The sequence below is a fragment of the Lithobates pipiens genome, unplaced genomic scaffold (assembly GCF_037356315.1).
Source record: "Lithobates pipiens isolate NorthernLeopardFrog02 unplaced genomic scaffold, aLitPip1_a1.2 Scaffold_28, whole genome shotgun sequence".
Classification (NCBI taxonomy): domain Eukaryota; kingdom Metazoa; phylum Chordata; class Amphibia; order Anura; family Ranidae; genus Lithobates; species Lithobates pipiens.
In genome coordinates, this window is record NW_027507789.1 from 58,492,599 (window position 1) to 58,509,349 (window position 16,751).

At 45.9% G+C, this 16,751-nt stretch overlaps 1 protein-coding gene across 2 annotated transcripts in view; it reads right to left on the bottom strand.

Annotated features, from left to right (window-relative positions):
• The window catches only part of SEC14L1 (SEC14 like lipid binding 1), a 97,293-nt gene extending 81,308 nt beyond the window's left edge, over positions 1-15,985 (bottom strand). Inside the window, exon 1 of one of the 2 annotated variants that reach the window (XM_077459272.1) lies at positions 15,857-15,985. The gene's annotated coding sequence lies outside the window, so the exon portion shown is untranslated. The remainder of the gene's footprint in view (positions 1-15,856) is intronic. The other variant, XM_077459273.1, reaches the window with a different exon arrangement.
• Between the last annotated feature and the right edge of the window lie 766 nt (positions 15,986-16,751).

Here is a 16,751-nt window from a genome sequence, read left to right on the forward strand (position 1 = left end):
TCTATGTCGAGCACCAATTTAAGGGTATATTGATATACCCTTAGATTGTGTGTGTGCGTTTATATATTACACACACACACACACACACATTGATATACAAGAATATAAAAGGAGTTAACACAATTTTCACTGTCTCTGGTTTTCTGGTTCAAAAACTCAATTTTATCACGGAACGCATCAGCATTATGGTTGCCCTCAAAGGGCCAGTTGCATCCGTAAGACGATGTTCAGAGCACCCCACCCCCATTACATCAGATGTCAAGAATCCCCCCCCCCCCCCCGCCCCAGGTGTCTGGATGTGAGCAGAGGATGTGCTGATACAAAGCGCCGCTGATCCTGCACAAAATCCGTTGCCATCCTCCGTACAGAGGGTATCGGTGAGCCTACACAGTTTCCCTGCCTGTCCCCAGACACCCTCTGCCTCCTCCCCAGCCTAAATTTTGGAGCCTGGCCGGCTGATTGTGCGGTTATATGGCCCATGGCTGGCTCCACACATCCAAGGCCGACCGCCATCTTGAGGCTTACAGGGCCTCCGCACTCAGGTGCCGCGATCCGTGGACCGAGCGGTCGCCCCACGTTCCCACTCCTGTGGCAGTATCCCCGGAGGAGGCCGATCAGGTGCACTGCATCAGGGGCTGCAGTAAGGTCCCACACAGCTGGCTACATGCACTCGTGGCATGCCGCCATCTTGAGGCCTACAGGGCCTGCTCAATCCTCCTCGCCAGGTGCAGCGATCCTTGGGAAGAGCAGCCGCTGCACACACATCCATCCCAGTGATGCCATCCCTGGAGGGAGCAGAGAGAGTGCAGCATTTGGGGGCTGTCACCTGACTACATTAGGCCTCGGGGAGCACAGCACTGCACCAGCAACCCCTGCATGAAATTCTCCTCTGCAAGCCCCAAGCTCTTAAAGGGGCAAACCCACCATACTGCAGTTTAGCCTGATAATCCCGGAATGCCTGCTCATGCCCTCAAAAAGAAAATCAGCGACCAAAAAGGCACCTGCACAGCCCGCCCAGTGTCCCAGTATCATACTGGATCAATTTAAAGCGCTATTAGACATGGAAGAGGCAGCAACCCCGTCGGCCTCTCCACCTCCTCAGGCAGCACCATAAGCAAGTGACACTACTGTTATCCTCGAGGCCATAGAACAGAGTAGAACCCCCTTACTGGTCTACATTGATCACCTGGCTGAAGAATGTAACCTCATCAGAACAGATTTGGACAAAATCAGGGACAGACTTTCTGAGTCACGGATCAATAGCCCGCGATTATGATGCCCTACTCACATTGCAGTGCACCGTCCAATCCCTGGTGGCTAAACCTGATGATGCGGGAAAACCGCCTTTGGAGCAATAATGTCAGGTTCCTAAATCTTCCGGAGGGGAACCACCCAGCTGAGTTGGCGGAGTCCTCCACCAAGGCCCTTGCTAGTGAGATTCCTCAATTACAGAGGCCGTGATCGCATCCTCCAAGAAGCCCGCAAACATCCCACCCTCCCTTTCAAGCTTACAGTGGTACATCATTACCCTGACTTCTCAGCGGACTTACAAAGATGTCGCAAAACTTTCACTGATGTCAAAAGATGACCCCAGGAACAGGATATCAAATATTCTATGCTGTACCCAAGTCGCCTGCGAGTTCAACATGACAGTGAGGTTTTTCAAATCCCCTGATGAGGCTGACACCTGGCTACTATCTTTGCAGTAATCTTAGTGCTTACTCTCCACTTTACAATCCTGGCTGTTTTTGTTCCAAGGTTTGTCTTCACGTTTCATGACTGCTTGGTCATTTCAGCATATTATGGATGCAGCTCTCCTGCAGAGGGGTCTTTTTCCAACTGTCCAACATCCTCCCTCATCCCTGTGACCACCTAGCGGGAATGCCCGGATGACCTCTAGGCATGCCCCCAAATTGGGGAGTAGGCTGGCCTATTTTGCTGCCTCATGTTGCTCCCGAAGCCTCACTGCAGGTCCCTTCCATGGCTGGTGTCTGGTGCAGCTCACTCCCCCTTTTTGGGGTGATGCACTCTCCTGATCTTACCTAATCCAAGCTAATCAGAGCTACAGCAAGACAAACCATAGTACCTTCCAGATGATACTGTGCCCACGTCGGGCATCTATGGATTATCCGGTCTCCCTCTGGATGTGATGGGATACACGTCCCCTCGCCTGCTGTTACAGGCTGGACACTGTCAGGGATATACCCTGGAACTTTGAGCCTCACGTAGGCGATTTTTGTTTGCTACTAAAGTTTAGGGATTACGTCAAGACTTCCCCGAGGAGTGCTTCATCTACCACGGCCCTGTGTGCAGGACTTCCCAGTGACGTGAAGGTTTCATTTGTTTGTCTGTTATGGTAATAAGCCCTACATCGATTTTTTGGCCTTTTTTTAAGGCCACTGAGCATGGATTGTTTGGTGTATGGGTAGGGTGTTATGTTTTTTGGGGAGAGGAGTTTTTCTGTTTTAAAACCTCACATATATATTCTGCTGCTCAAACGTTCCATCAGCTCAAGACTCAAATGACTGTACTAAAAACTGGCATTTTCACATGCAATGGCTCGCTGGTTTCATCCTACTCCTGTTCCCACCTGGCATTCCATGATGGCTAAATCAGATACTGAATCTCTGACCATTCTGTCATGGAATGTTAGGGGGCTCAACTCCAAATATAAAAGATCATTCCTGTTCCAATATTTAAAAATGCATAAACCTCACATAGTGTTGTTGCAGGAGATGCACCTGATGGAAGCAGGGTCCTGGCTCTTAAGAAGCCATGGGTGCAGAGAGCGCTCCATGCGACTTACTCTTCATACTCCTGTGGGGTGTCTATTCTGATAAGCAAATGTATACCATATGTAATTCAAGATGTTCATTTAGATCCCCAGGGGAAATATGTTAGTGTTAACCATCTACAACACAGTATATTATTGTCAATGTATATCTGCCTCCTCCTAGTCAGATGTAGGTCTTGCACTCGTATGAGAGGCTGGCTCCACATTGCCCAGCTCACATTTTGTTCATGGGGGACTTTAATGCCACATTATCACGTGACCTGGATAGGACCTCCCCTCAATCCAACTTTAGCCCAGAATTGGGTACCTGGGATCAAGCCACTGAATTCACCGAGACATGGAGAGGATTGCATCCCCAGGATAGAACATACTTCTGCTTCTCAACTACCTTTAAAACCTCCTCCCGTATTGACTTGGCTTTTGCCAATGCAGCCCTTCTGAATGACATTCAAGAGGCATGCTGCTACCTTCCCTCTAGCCTCTCTGACCATAGCCCGCTCAAATTGACCATTAGGACTAGCAGGGCGCGTAACAGAGCCCTTTGGAGGTTACAACCCCACTGGATCAATAATGAGTCAGTCCACGACAGAGTTTCCCCTCAGCTACAGGAATTTTGGGCACATAATGCTGTCTTGGGATTCTTTCAAGGCTCACGGTAGGTAGGGGACAGTATATTTCGGCTGTGGCAGTGATGAAGGCGGAGCTTGGGAATACAGACTCTGAACTTCAGCATAGGGTTGATGAGGCCTTGAGCCAATACTCAGCCTCGGCTACAGTCCCGAACTTTGAACATCTCTCCTCCCTTAGGAGAGAATTGTATCTTCACGTCTCTGAAACCATTAGGATTGGCATACAATCTAGCAGACAGGAGTACTTTGAACATGGGGACAAAAATAGCAGATTACTGGTGCTATTAGCACAGCAGGATAGACGCCTTGCGGTTATTTCTGAAATCCTTACGACTGGTGGCGCATTGGCCACCACGCAGGAGGATATCCTGAATTGAAAAACTGAATTCACCAAATTCTATACCACACTGTACATTTCCTCATTGACAGAAAAGTTTGACCCTGCACCATGATTTCTATGCTGGACACCCTGGCATTGAGATGGCTTTCTGACACTGAAAGCAACCTCCTAATCTCAGAAATGACCCCAGAGGAAATTACACTTGCCACACAGTTTTTCCCGGCAAGTAAAGCCCCAGGGCCAGATGGACTGCCCCTGGAATACTATAGAGCCCACACTGAATTGCTTGCCCTTAGACTGCCAAAGCTGTACAAAACCTGTTTACAAATGGGTTCTCTACCTCCCTCCATGAAAGAAGCCCATATTTTTCTTATCCCCAAGCCCAATAAGCACCCTAAATTGCGTGCCTCCTACAGGTCAATCGCACTCCTTATTTGCGATCTAAAGATACTTACTAAATTAATGGCCACTAAAGTTATAAAATCCCTTGTTGACTCTGATCAAACGGGCTTCATGCCCGGTAGATCCACGGACATCAATATATGCAGATTATTTGCCAATATCCATACCCCACATGCCAACAAAGTTACCAGAACTATCGCCACCCTGGATATGTTAAAGGCATTTGATACGATATTGCTTCTTTGCAGCAATGGCTTTTAGCTTTACTGCCCTTACCTTTCCCAACTTCCCTTCTACAGGTGCACACTTACCTTAATCCAATGACCTTGGTTCCACCATTTGTTTACATCCAGCACTTTAAAGTGATTGTTTTTTTGTTTTTTAAACAAAGCTTTACAAACATGTTATACTTGCCTCCTCTGAGCAAGGGTTTTGCACAGAGCAGCCCAGATCCTCCTTTTCTGGGGACCCCTGGCAGCGCCCTTGGCTCCTCCCCTCCATCGGGTGCCCCCTCGGAGAAGCAGGAGCCAAAGGCTGCTGCTGGAACAATCAGGCTCAGGTAAGAAAAGGGGTGGCTTTGGAGGGCAGCTGCAGAGCAGAAGGTTTTTCACCCTAATGCATAGAATGCATTAAGGTAAAAAACTATGAGGGTTTACAACTCCTTTAAGTCTTCACTGTCCTAGCCCTGCCTCAGCATTCCAGCCAAGTAGACTTCTTTGGAACCTTCTCCGATCATCTACCACCTCAGGACATCACCCTAAAAGTCTATGGGGCTGTAATGTGCAGGTGTGGCCAGGACAGTCAAGACTTGCAGCTCTGGATGTAAACATAGGAGAACTGTGGCCATGTGATTGAGATAAGCATGCATCTGTGGAAGGGGAGGGTGGCTTAGGTCAGGTTAGGGGGCACAAAGGAATAATGTCAGATGGGTGACTCTGCCACTGGCTAATTTGTCAAAATCACTAGTGACAAGATCACCAATAAGCTGCCCGTTTGTCCCCAGGAAATTGTAGCCTCTGTAGCTGAGGCACGGAAGATGTCACTCCTACCGCTAGAGTTTGAGATTTAGCCGGATTCTCACCAAAGGCAGAGCACCCTACCACTGCATCAGGTTACAGAAGGAGCGATTTTACAGGGATATACAAGTAGCTTTCTGCTGATCCTGTTGCTGGCTATTTGTCTCTAGCAGCAGAATCGCCCATCTGACATCTGTTGCTCACCTAAATGTTGATACAAACTTACTGAAACAGAAACAGCTTTCAGTAACATAAGTAACCACAAACTTTCCGCTTAGGCCTCATTCCCACAGGCACCATCAGTTTAGCCATGTTAAAAATGTATCAGTTCTTATCCATTCCTTCATCTATCTTCTGTTCATCTCTGTTTTAATCCATCTTCCGTTAACATCCATTTACAGCTGTTAATTTACCAGTTTGCATCCGCTTCGATCCATTTACAGCAGTTTCTGTGGATGTCATTACCCAGAAACCATTGCTCCTCCCATGTTGCATTGCAGTTTTCAGTGAGTGACTTGTCCTTGCTGTGTCCTTCCTTCGTCCTTGTGCATGCTATCTGCGTTGTACGATGGATTACAACATTTTTTGGGACAGTATGACATTGTTTGTCATATTTGCCTATATGTAGAGAAAGGAGCGCAAGAAAAACAGATTGTGACTAACAGCTTTTCCTGGGAGACGTCTCTGGCCATGGTTCTTGGGGATGTACGTTCAATGTACTTCCTATTGTCCAACTACTGCCCGGGTCATAGGTTGAGTTTCCAGATTAAAATAATAATAATAATAATAATAATAATTTCTTCCAAACGGATCTTAACTGATCGGACGTTGATGGACATTGTCCGTTAAAGTCAGTTAATATCAGTTTTTTTCACGGATCTTGACGTAGCCTTGTACCGTATATACTCGAGTATAGGCCGACCCGAGTATAAGCCGAGGCCCCCAATTTACCCCCAAAAAACTGGGAAACCTATTGACTCGTGTATAAGCCGAGGGTGAGATATGCCTGTCCATCCCTGTGTGTGTGTGTCCATCCATCCATCCATCCCTGTGTGTGTGTGTGTCCATCCATCCCTGTGTGTGTGTGTGTCCATCCATCCATCCATCCCTGTGTGTGTGTGTGTCCATCCATCCATCCATCCCTGTGTGTGTGTGTGTCCATCCATCCATCCATCCATCCCTGTGTGTGTGTCCATCCATCCATCCCTGTGTGTGTGTGTGTCCATCCGTGTGTGTGTGTGTGTGTGTGTGTGTGTGTGTGTGTGGCCTTGTGTGTCCAGCCTACCTGTGTCCCGAGCCTCCGTCCGGTCCCGAGCCTCCGTCCCGTCCCGTCCCGTCCCGTCCCGAGACTCCGTCCCGTCCCGAGACTCCGTCCCGTCCCGTCCCGAGACTCCGTCCCGTCCCGTCCCGAGACTCCGTCCCGTCCCGTCCCGAGACTCCGTCCCGTCCCGTCCCGAGACTCCGTCCGGTCCGGTCCCGAGACTCCGTCCGGTCCGGTCCCGAGACTCCGTCCGGTCCGGTCCCGTCCCGAGACTCCGTCCGGTCCCGTCCCGTCCCGAGCCGAGCCTCCGTCCGGTCCCGTCCCGTCCCGAGCCGAGCCTCCGTCCGGTCCCGTCCCGTCCCGAGCCGAGCCTCCGTCCGGTCCCGTCCCGTCCCGAGCCGAGCCTCCGTCCGGTCCCGTCCCGTCCCGAGCCGAGCCTCCGTCCGGTCCCGTCCCAGGATCACCGCTCTTCGTCGGCGCCCATTCCCCTGTTCAAATGCCGCGCCTCCCTGTCTGTGATAGGCGGAACACAATTTCCCAGCAGTCTGTGTTCCGCCTATCACGGACATCCTCTTATCCTCGTCCGTAGTATGAGGATGAGCGGATGTCCGTGATAGGCGGAACACAGACTGCTGGGAAATTGTGTTCCGCCTATCACAGACAGGGAGGCGCGGCTTTTGAAAGTTAGAATGGCCGCTGTCTGTCTGCTCGACACGCTGTTCGGGCAGACAGACGGCGATGACTCGAGTATAAGCCGAGGGGGGCACTTTCAGCCTCAAAAAAGAGGCTGAAAATCTCGGCTTATACTCGAGTATATACGGTACATAAAAAAAAAAAAAACACTGAACGGATGGTAACAGATAGTCATCCGTTTGCCCATAGGAATACATTTGTCCTCAGTTGATGGATGGAAGAAAAACAGACGGTTCATTCGTGTGAAAGGGACCTTACTCAAAACTTCCCATTTCATAACAATAGAAACATTTCTAGACGCTGCTGTAATTTTATGCTGTAACTCAAAAAGCAGAAGAGAACCGTAAAAAAAAAAAAAAAAAAAAAAAGGCACTTTAACAAAAACAAAGAACTTAAAGTGGAAGTCCACTTTTTAACTTGTACCTACAGGCAAGCCCTATAAAAAGCTTACATGTAAGGTATAGTGAATATCTCCTAAACCCGCACAATTTAGGAGATATTCACACAGGAAGCAGCCAGTGACATCACCGATGTATGCGCTCTGAAGGGACGGGATACCCGTGCAGTACCCTCAGAGCTTGTGCGCCATTTATAGAGCTGGAAGCCCACAAACCTGGAAGACCGGGTGAAGATAGAGGGATTCCCTCACCCACCTCGAATGGGTGAATCTGCACTTTTTTTTTCAATTAACCTGCTGATTGAATGAAAGAAAATGTATAATGTATAGCCTGCCTTAAAGTGGTTGTAAACCCTTACAACACACTTTTTGTACAATAAGGCTTACCTGTAGCTACCCTGGATATCACCTAAACCAGTGGTCATCAACCCTGTCCTCAGAGCCTACTAATGCCGGCCATACACGGTTCGAATTTCGAAAGAATTTTCTTTCGAAAATCGTATCTAAGAATTTTTGTATGAATTTCGCACCATTAGTGGGCTGCAGCAACAGCCGATTTTCATGCGGAAATAAAATTTGAGGAATCGGACACGTTGGAAATTTTTAGAAAAACAAACGATTTTCTAATCAATGATGGGAGAATCGTGCAAGAAACGTAATAAGAAAAGAAAATGTACGGAGAGAAAAGAAGATTCCCAGCCAAGAAAATTCTTTTCTGTAGCAACATGAGGTGAAATTGAAGGCTTGGTCGGCCGAATTTCGAAAATCAATGGTGGCATCATCGGATCACAAAAAAAACAAATTTTCTGATTTTGAAAAGAAAATTAGTTCGAAATTCGACCGTGTATGGCCTGCATAACAGGCCAGCTTTGCAAGATAACTGAAATACATCACAGGTGATATCATTTGCTGCTCAGTAATTGCAGTATTCCAGTCTGCATCTCCCAAGGTAATACAAAAAACCTGGCCTGTTAGTTGGTACTGAGGACAGGGTTGATGACCTCTGACCTAAACGGTTTAGGAGATATCCCCTGTATTTGCATGTGCCGACGTCATCGCACATGCGCACTGAAGGGTACGTACGTGCCCTTGCTTCAGTTAGTATGTGCCGTTACTGGCGGCGCACACATGTGGGAGTGACATCATCGTGACTCTGGCCAGTCACAGTGCCGGAGCCTGTGATACCCGGAAGTAACTCCGGGAGAGATGTTGCCGGCCGGAGCAGTGAATGAGGACCACTGCGGGGGCTTTGATCTTGATCTTTATGCCTTGGTCTTGCATTTTTTTTTGCTCGGGTTTACAACCACTTTAAAGTCAGTCTGTTTGAAGTCAGCATCACAACGACACACATTTAACCTCGTAAATCCCTCTGTAAAAATCAATGGTGGCAGCTGTATCCACAAATTTGTCACATGAGCAAACATTGCTCGTTAGCTCCTTTGTCAAAGACATGATAATGCGAACACCAGAGAAGGATGTAATATTGGGGCTCATGCACCTGGGAATTCTGTAGAGCCTATAGCCATACATCACCATACATCATAAATTACGCCTGTATTTGCAGCACCTGGGAGCCACATCTGCAACATAATTCTGCCCATGGAAATGTATTAAACAATATGCTGTACGGTATGTGTGTTTTTGGATGCATCTGCTTTACCAGGAGACTTCTCAGTTCAAGGATTTATCTCCATACATGTGCGTGTGTACATGAGTGATAACTTACGTGTGTGTGTTATGAGTAATGTACAGATCATCTTGCATGCATGTTAAGAGATATTATTTACCTGAGGATTTGAGGTTGGAAAAGTAGATGTAAACCCTGAATGAATGACGTGTATCAAACAAATGCCATGTTGTTAACATAAAACACTATTTTCACCCTTTCAGGCCCATAGTAGAAATGCAAAAATTGCTCTGGTACAGGGGTGAGAGATGAAATGGTTAAAGCTAACTAAGCAGACAGCTAAAATACACAATGGTAAAGGGGAGCTGTAGATGCCAGAAGTAATTAGGGCCGATAGGGTAAACCAAGTTTAAATAATGGGGTACAATAGGAATTATATAATTGTATCTTTTTTGGGGGCTGCTTTAACCAACATCATATGGACGCTCATCTCTGATCTGCACAAGAATAAAACAGGATAGATACAAATGTAACAATGTTATATTGTATCCTGATTGTTCCACTGGATAGGGTTTATAAAAAAAAAAAAGGTTACTTTGTAGCTCTATCACGCCTCTAAACAGCGTTTATTCACTTGACCTCCGGAAGATTTACCCCTCTAAGGGCCGATTTCCACTGGTACAATGTCCAAGATCGGTTGTTATTCGCACCGCACTGAAAATCACATGTGACGTCTGTGCGATGCGATTTTAGCCATACAGATAGCATGGCTGTATTCACATCACGTTCAGAACAAACTCGCACAGGACCCTTTTTTGGTCCGCAGCAGAACTTTTAATTGACACTCCCAGCAGTTGGCATAGGGCAGTGTGAACTGTTGCCAGGAGACAAGTGATGTGGGAACCCGCAGTGGATTCGCAGGCTTCTCGCATCGCTGTAGTGTGAACCGAGCCATAATGACCAGGCCATTTTCTGTTATATGGCACTGGCTTGGCCACGCAACAGTGTACCCAACTACAATTTATATCATTTTTTCCCCACAAATAGAGCTCTCTTTTGGTGGAGTTCGTCACCACCACACATTTTTGGCGCTATAAACAAACAAAAAAAAAAACAACAATTTTGAAAAAAAAAACATTAATATTATTTACTTTCTGCTATAAAACATGACCAATTAACAAAAAATAAAATTGAACTTCTTCATAAATTTTGGCCAATATGTATTCTGCTACATATTTTTGGTAAAAACAAATCCCAATAAGCGTGTATTGATTGGTTTTGTGCAAAAGTTATAGCGTCTACAACCTATAGGCTATAGACTGAAATTCTATTTTTATTTTTTTTAAATACTAGTAAATCAGTGACGCATGGTCGCCGCAACCCACCCAATCTACATGTAGTACGCCGGACACATGGGTTTCAACGTGTTTTGTTTCTAATTGGATTAAAATAAAGGTTGGGCTCAGGGCGCAGAGCACTGTGCCCCAAGCCCACCCAGTTGTGTGACATTAGCAAATTAACATTCACTAATGTCTTCCTGTTTTTCCTCCCGCCCAATGAGGAAGCAGGTCTGAAGACCCCATTGGCTGGATTCCAGGACTACCGATTGGCAGGGAGGAGACCACTGGGACTCAAGGAAAGAGACGCAGGGATGAAGGCAAATGTGGGGGGCTGGCAGGTGATGGGCGAGCGAATCTGTGATCGACCGGGGGGGGGGGGGCTGGAGCTGGGGGTAGCGCCGAACCCCCAAGAAATTTGAGCACTAGCTGCCACTGCTAGTAATGGTGGCAATCAGTGACTTATAGTGGAACTGCAATGCTGAGGCAGACATTCTGACATTTTGTGGGAACCAGCGACACCAATACAGTGATCAGTGCTAAAAATATGTAATCACTGTACTAATGACACTGGCTGGGAAGAGGTTAAACAGCTAGGGTGATAAAAGGATTAAATATGTGCCTAGACTGTGTGTAACTATCAATTCCCCCATCAGGACAGAGCCCTCCCTTTTTTACATAAGGCAGAGCTCCGGCCTGTGTTTCTTCTTGGCAATCAGTGGGTGACGGTGGACATCCATTGGCAGGCACCTGCTGATTGGCTTCTTTTGTAACACATCTCAGTAGAAGTGGCTCACCCCCTACCTGGAAGTGCAGAATACTATAACTATATATATCCACACACAAACACACACACGATTTTGCACAATGCAGCCGCCCTGTAGCAGTAAATCTGCTATAGGGCAATCAGCAAGCAGTTATAAACAATGTTCCTTTGTATCTCTATCACTCCTCTATATAGTAACTTTATGTATCAGTCACTCCTGTGTCAGACAGTTGTTTTTTGACAGCAGCAGCTATTACGGGTGATTTTTAAATTTTTTTTTTACACAGCAACTCCCAGCTATCATTTTGAAAGTCAGGAATTTCCAGCAAATGTGGGGGTAGCGGTAGAAGAGCAGACGGACTGGGCATACTCCATAAGCTCTTTGTACGTCACCGTTTGAGTGTTTATAATACAATCTCCACAATTAAAGAATTTTTAGACCAACTTGCCTTTTATTATTTCTAATGACGGAGTTGTTTGGGTTTCTAAATTTAACCCAGTTACAATTATAAACCAAAAGAGACCATGACTAATAAATCAATGGATTCCCTAAATCAGAATAATTCATTATTTGAGCTTTTCCTGAAAGTTAGTGGAAGGTGGAAGGTGGAAGTGATAGCCATATAATGCCAAGGAGGAGAAGCAGAACTTTGTTTACTTTGAAAACTTTCCATGTGTTTATGCTTTTAAGAGGGGTGTTTTCCTTCATTTTAAGCCCTTATGCAGGAAAAGCACATCAAACAAGGGTTTCCCGCACCTCCTTCTAGTGTGAATGAGCCCCGACACCTGGCAGATTAGAAAACATCACCAAATAGTTCAGCTGAGTGATTACTCATTATGGACGGGGGTCTGGCTATGAGAACACAAGGGGGTGCGCAGTGCTGCCATTTACATTAAAGGAACAAACCTGCACTGCAGCAAACAGCAACACACTAATCATTGAAGTCACGCTCCTAAAAAAAAAAAAGGGCCGGGTGCCGTTTCAGGGCCAGTTCACACCTGCAGCTGTGTTAGAACGCGATGACAGAGGTGGCACTGCAGACAGCACATTGCATTGTTTACCTTTTTTTTAAATGTCACAAAGTGACAATTCGCAGAGTGCTTTTTTTTTGATGTGATGTAGATTGGTCTGCACCAAAAAAAAAAAAAAAGAAGTATTTTTGAGTAGGGATGGTGTTGGGCAAGGCTATACCGCACAGTGCCAAGACACCTAGTGTGACCAGCCCTTAGCCATGCTGGGAGTACTGGCAGCCCATTCAAAATAAATGCGCTGCCTTAACAGGTTAGTAAGCCCAGAACCCTGCATTCACTATATCAGGTGTCCCGCAGAACATGCAATATGCAATCATTTTAGTAAATATAAATGCTAAATAACTTTTCCCATCAGCAGTAATCTTGTATCTTCTATCAGTGCCTGGTTAAAGCTTGTAGGAGGAGTTTTCATACTGTACTGGCTGGCCTATCAGGATGCAGGACCCTTGACCCTCTCTGTACAGTGCTGATCACTTGCACACTCCCAAACACAAAAAAACCACTAGCAATACTGACCAGGCTGCGCATGCGCAGCCCGATTCCAGTAACTCTGTTTTATGTGGACATGTTTTGGGGGCAATGCAAGAAGATCTGTGCATACAAGATCAAACAACCTTTACACACAGTGCAAAGGATTAACCCCTTAGGTTCCACAGAGAGTATAATAGGCATGCTTCACTGCATATACAGACTGATTTTACTGTTGCGGGTTTAGTAACACTTTAAAGATGTAGGAGGAATTTTTATTCTCCTCTGACTGTCCTATGAGGCTGCATGACCCCTGACCCTCTGTCCGGACAGTGCTGATTGGCCCTTTGCTAATCACATGCACTCCCCCCCCCAAAAAAAAACAACAAAAAAACTCTCTAGCAATATACAACAACAAACTGAACATGTGCAGAGTGCCTCCTAGGGCTCTGTACTGTCTGGAGATGGAGAAGAGGGGAGGCTCAGAGAAGACAGGATCAAAACAGCCTTTTTACACAATGTAGAGGATTAACCCCTTACGTTCCACAGCAAGTATAACAGGCATGCTTTACTGCATATTAGAGCTGCACGATTAACTGTTAAGAATCGAAATTGAGATCTTTTTCCCTTCCCGATCCTCAAAATAGCATGTCACAATTATTTTTAAGTGCAGAGAGTTCTCACAGCTGAAAAAAAAAAAAAAATCCAGGCAGCCTGCCAAGTTTCATCACAACACACCAACGTACCGCACATACAATCACAAAATTGTATGGAAAATACCGCTTTCGAAACAATCGTACGATAATCGGATCATTATTACAGAGCTTTTGAGAGCCGATCATGACAGTTCATCCATCATTATTCTATCGGACATGCATGAAAAAAAATTAGCGTATGATTTTTTTTTAATCAGTACAGCTATCTTTCGAAAATGCATTACAACACATGACATCACTTCACATTTTTTTCTGTCGTATGGGAATTTTCGTGACTATTAAACTCATCAGATTCGATCTGGGCTTAAGTAGAAACAAGGTATCTTTTTGTTCTTTTATCAAAAGGAAAGAACTCTGGCGTGTAAAGGAAGGAAGTTTAACCATTTAAAGACCAAACCTTTTCTGACATTTTTTGCTTACAAGTAAAAATCATTTTCTGCTAGAAAATTACTCGGAACACCCAAACATGAGAGATAGATAGATATATTTTTTAGCAGAGACCCTAGGCCTAGAGAATAAAATGGAATAAAATTCTTGCAATATTTTATGTAACACCCTATTTGCGCAGCAGTTTTCCTAACACAATTTAAAAAAAAATAACAGCCTCCCCTGTGCACTCTCCCTATAGGGCGCACGCGGAGCGCACTGTGATCACCAAGTCAATAAGATTTGGGTGATCACCGATTCGAGTAAGGGGCCATTCCCGGCCCCTTACCATGTGATCAGCTGTCAGCCAATGACAGATGATCACACGATCAAACACTGACACGCTGTGGAGAAAAAGACTTATCTTAAAGGGACATCAGTCCCGAAACGAAAGAGGTGATTATGCCTCATTTATAGAGTCTAACACTGCCCACAAGTGCCACCTATCGATGCCCACAAGTGGTACCAATCAGTGCCACCTAGAAGTGCTGCCTATCAGTGTAACCGATCAGTGCCGTCACATCAGCATACATCAAAGACAGACAAAAATTACCCTTTATAAAAAATTTAAAACAAAATGATTTATTTTTTTTAAATTCTGGGGTTTTTTTTGGTTTTTTTTTTGTAAAATCGCACAGGTGATCAAATACCACCAAAAGAAAGCTCTATTTGGGGGAAGAAAATAATAAAAATTTAATTTGGGTACAGTGTTGTATGACCGCGCAATTGTCATTTAAAGTGCATCAGCGCTGAAAATTGATATGGATAGGAGGGGGGTTTAAGTGCCCAGTAAGCAAGTGGTTAAAGTAAGCCTCAATTATTCTCTTCTGGGGTTACCCACAGATGCTTCTGGCTCCTCCTGCCTTTAGAATGCCCCAATAGCAAACTGCAAATTATAGTATAGCATGCCGCTATAGAAAGGAAAAAAAAAACTTCTGCCTTTAGACCCACACCCTTCCTGCCCAGGACTACATGTCCCACGAGGCATTGCTCCTCTCACATTCACAAGTTCTCAGGCACTTACTGACATGTATGGACGGTGTACTGAGCTGTATGTGAGCTGCACTGTATTTCCTATATAAACAAATAATGCATTCTGTATGCAGCCCAACTAATCGGCTGGCCAAATAATCGATTATGAAAATAGTTGACAACTACTTTCATAATCGATTACTCAATTCAGCCCTAATACACTTCAATGAATTAAAAAAAAAAAAAAAAACGAAAACAGTAAAGTTAACCCAATTTTTTTTGAATAATGTATAGGATGATTTTACACTGCGAGAAAATCGCGATCTTTACTCCAAGCAAAAATAAAAATTGCGATTGTCATTTTAGCCAGATCGCACAGCTCTACTGCATATACACACACTGATTCTAATGTTGTGGGTTTAGTAACAATTTAGAGTGGAGTTCCAGTAGTTTGTTTATTAAAAGTCAGCAGCTACAACGGGGGGTGGTTGTCGGGGAATCGCCGCCTTCCATTGGGGGATTGCCGCCTTCCCGTCCTCCTCCCACTAGGGGTGGCGTTAGTTTACCGCCCCCCAAAATATTGAGCACCAGCCGCCACTGGCTCAAGCTGTAGTAAGAAAAAGCCGGGACACCAAACCCAGCAGAGCGGTGTAAATTATAATTATACAGGATTTATATGGCACCAACAGTTTACACGGCGCTTTACAACATAAAAAAAGGGAGACACTACAGTTACAATACAATAGGGTTAAGAGGGCCCTGTCCAGAAGAGCTTACAATCTAATATCCCAGGACAGAAGCACCCAGAAGTCCTATGTGTGTAGACAGTACACAGCCCTCTGGCACTGTACACAATACACCCCATACACAGTCACCTCAGTGTCCCTCCACCTTCATTATATAACCCCCTCACACACACAGCACAGGTCACAGACGGGGCACACGCTCACACAGGCCGCCACACTCAGCCTTCCTCTCACCTTGAGCTTCTCCTCTGGCTCCCCCGTCCGCTTCCCCGGACTCCAGTTCCCCCCCCAGTGTAACCGGCCGCCGACGGCTCCGCGCTGCGCATGCGCCAAGCGGCCCGGGGCGTGACGTCAATGACCAGCACACCACGCCCCCCCTCCCCTCTGTCAGCAGCTCGCTGCATTCCAGGACCGGATCACGTGACGTCCCGGGCGCCGAGCCACAGAGCCAATGGGAGGAGCTAGTAGTATGTTAAGGGTGACGTCAAAGTGACTAAGCCGCGGTGACGTCAGAGATGTAAACATGAAGACCGAGTGACAGTGGATGCTGTCAGCACGGGTCATGGTATCGCTGAGGTGTTTATGAAGCTGCATGATCTCGGGCTGTCAGCCTTATTCTTGCTTAGGGGTGTGGATGGATGGAGCTGGAACTGTAGGCTAGGTTGACTCCTTTCACGTTGCAAAGCTGCTGTGAGCTGTGGAAAAATGAAATAATTGTCACTGTTACGCTTCAAATAAAGTTGAATAGAAATAAAAACACAAGCTTTGCGATGGACTAAAACATACATGGCACAGGTCCCAGTGGACCGCGCGGATAACACACCGACCTGCGCAGTAAGACAGTTTTACCCAGCAGGAAAGTGTGAACCAGGTTGAAATGTTACATTTAGCAGGCGGTCGATCTCGTTCACATTGAACATGGCTTTAAAATAGTGCGACTTCATCTGAAATCGCACGATTTCAAAGTCGCATTTCAGTGCGACTTGAAAGACATTTGTGCGGCTCCATGCACAAGATGTCTATTGAAGTCACATCCAAAATCACCAAAAGTAGAACAGGAACTACTTTTCCAAATCGGTGCAGCACCGCAAAGTCGGCATTACGCCGATTAGAACAGTACCATTGCTGG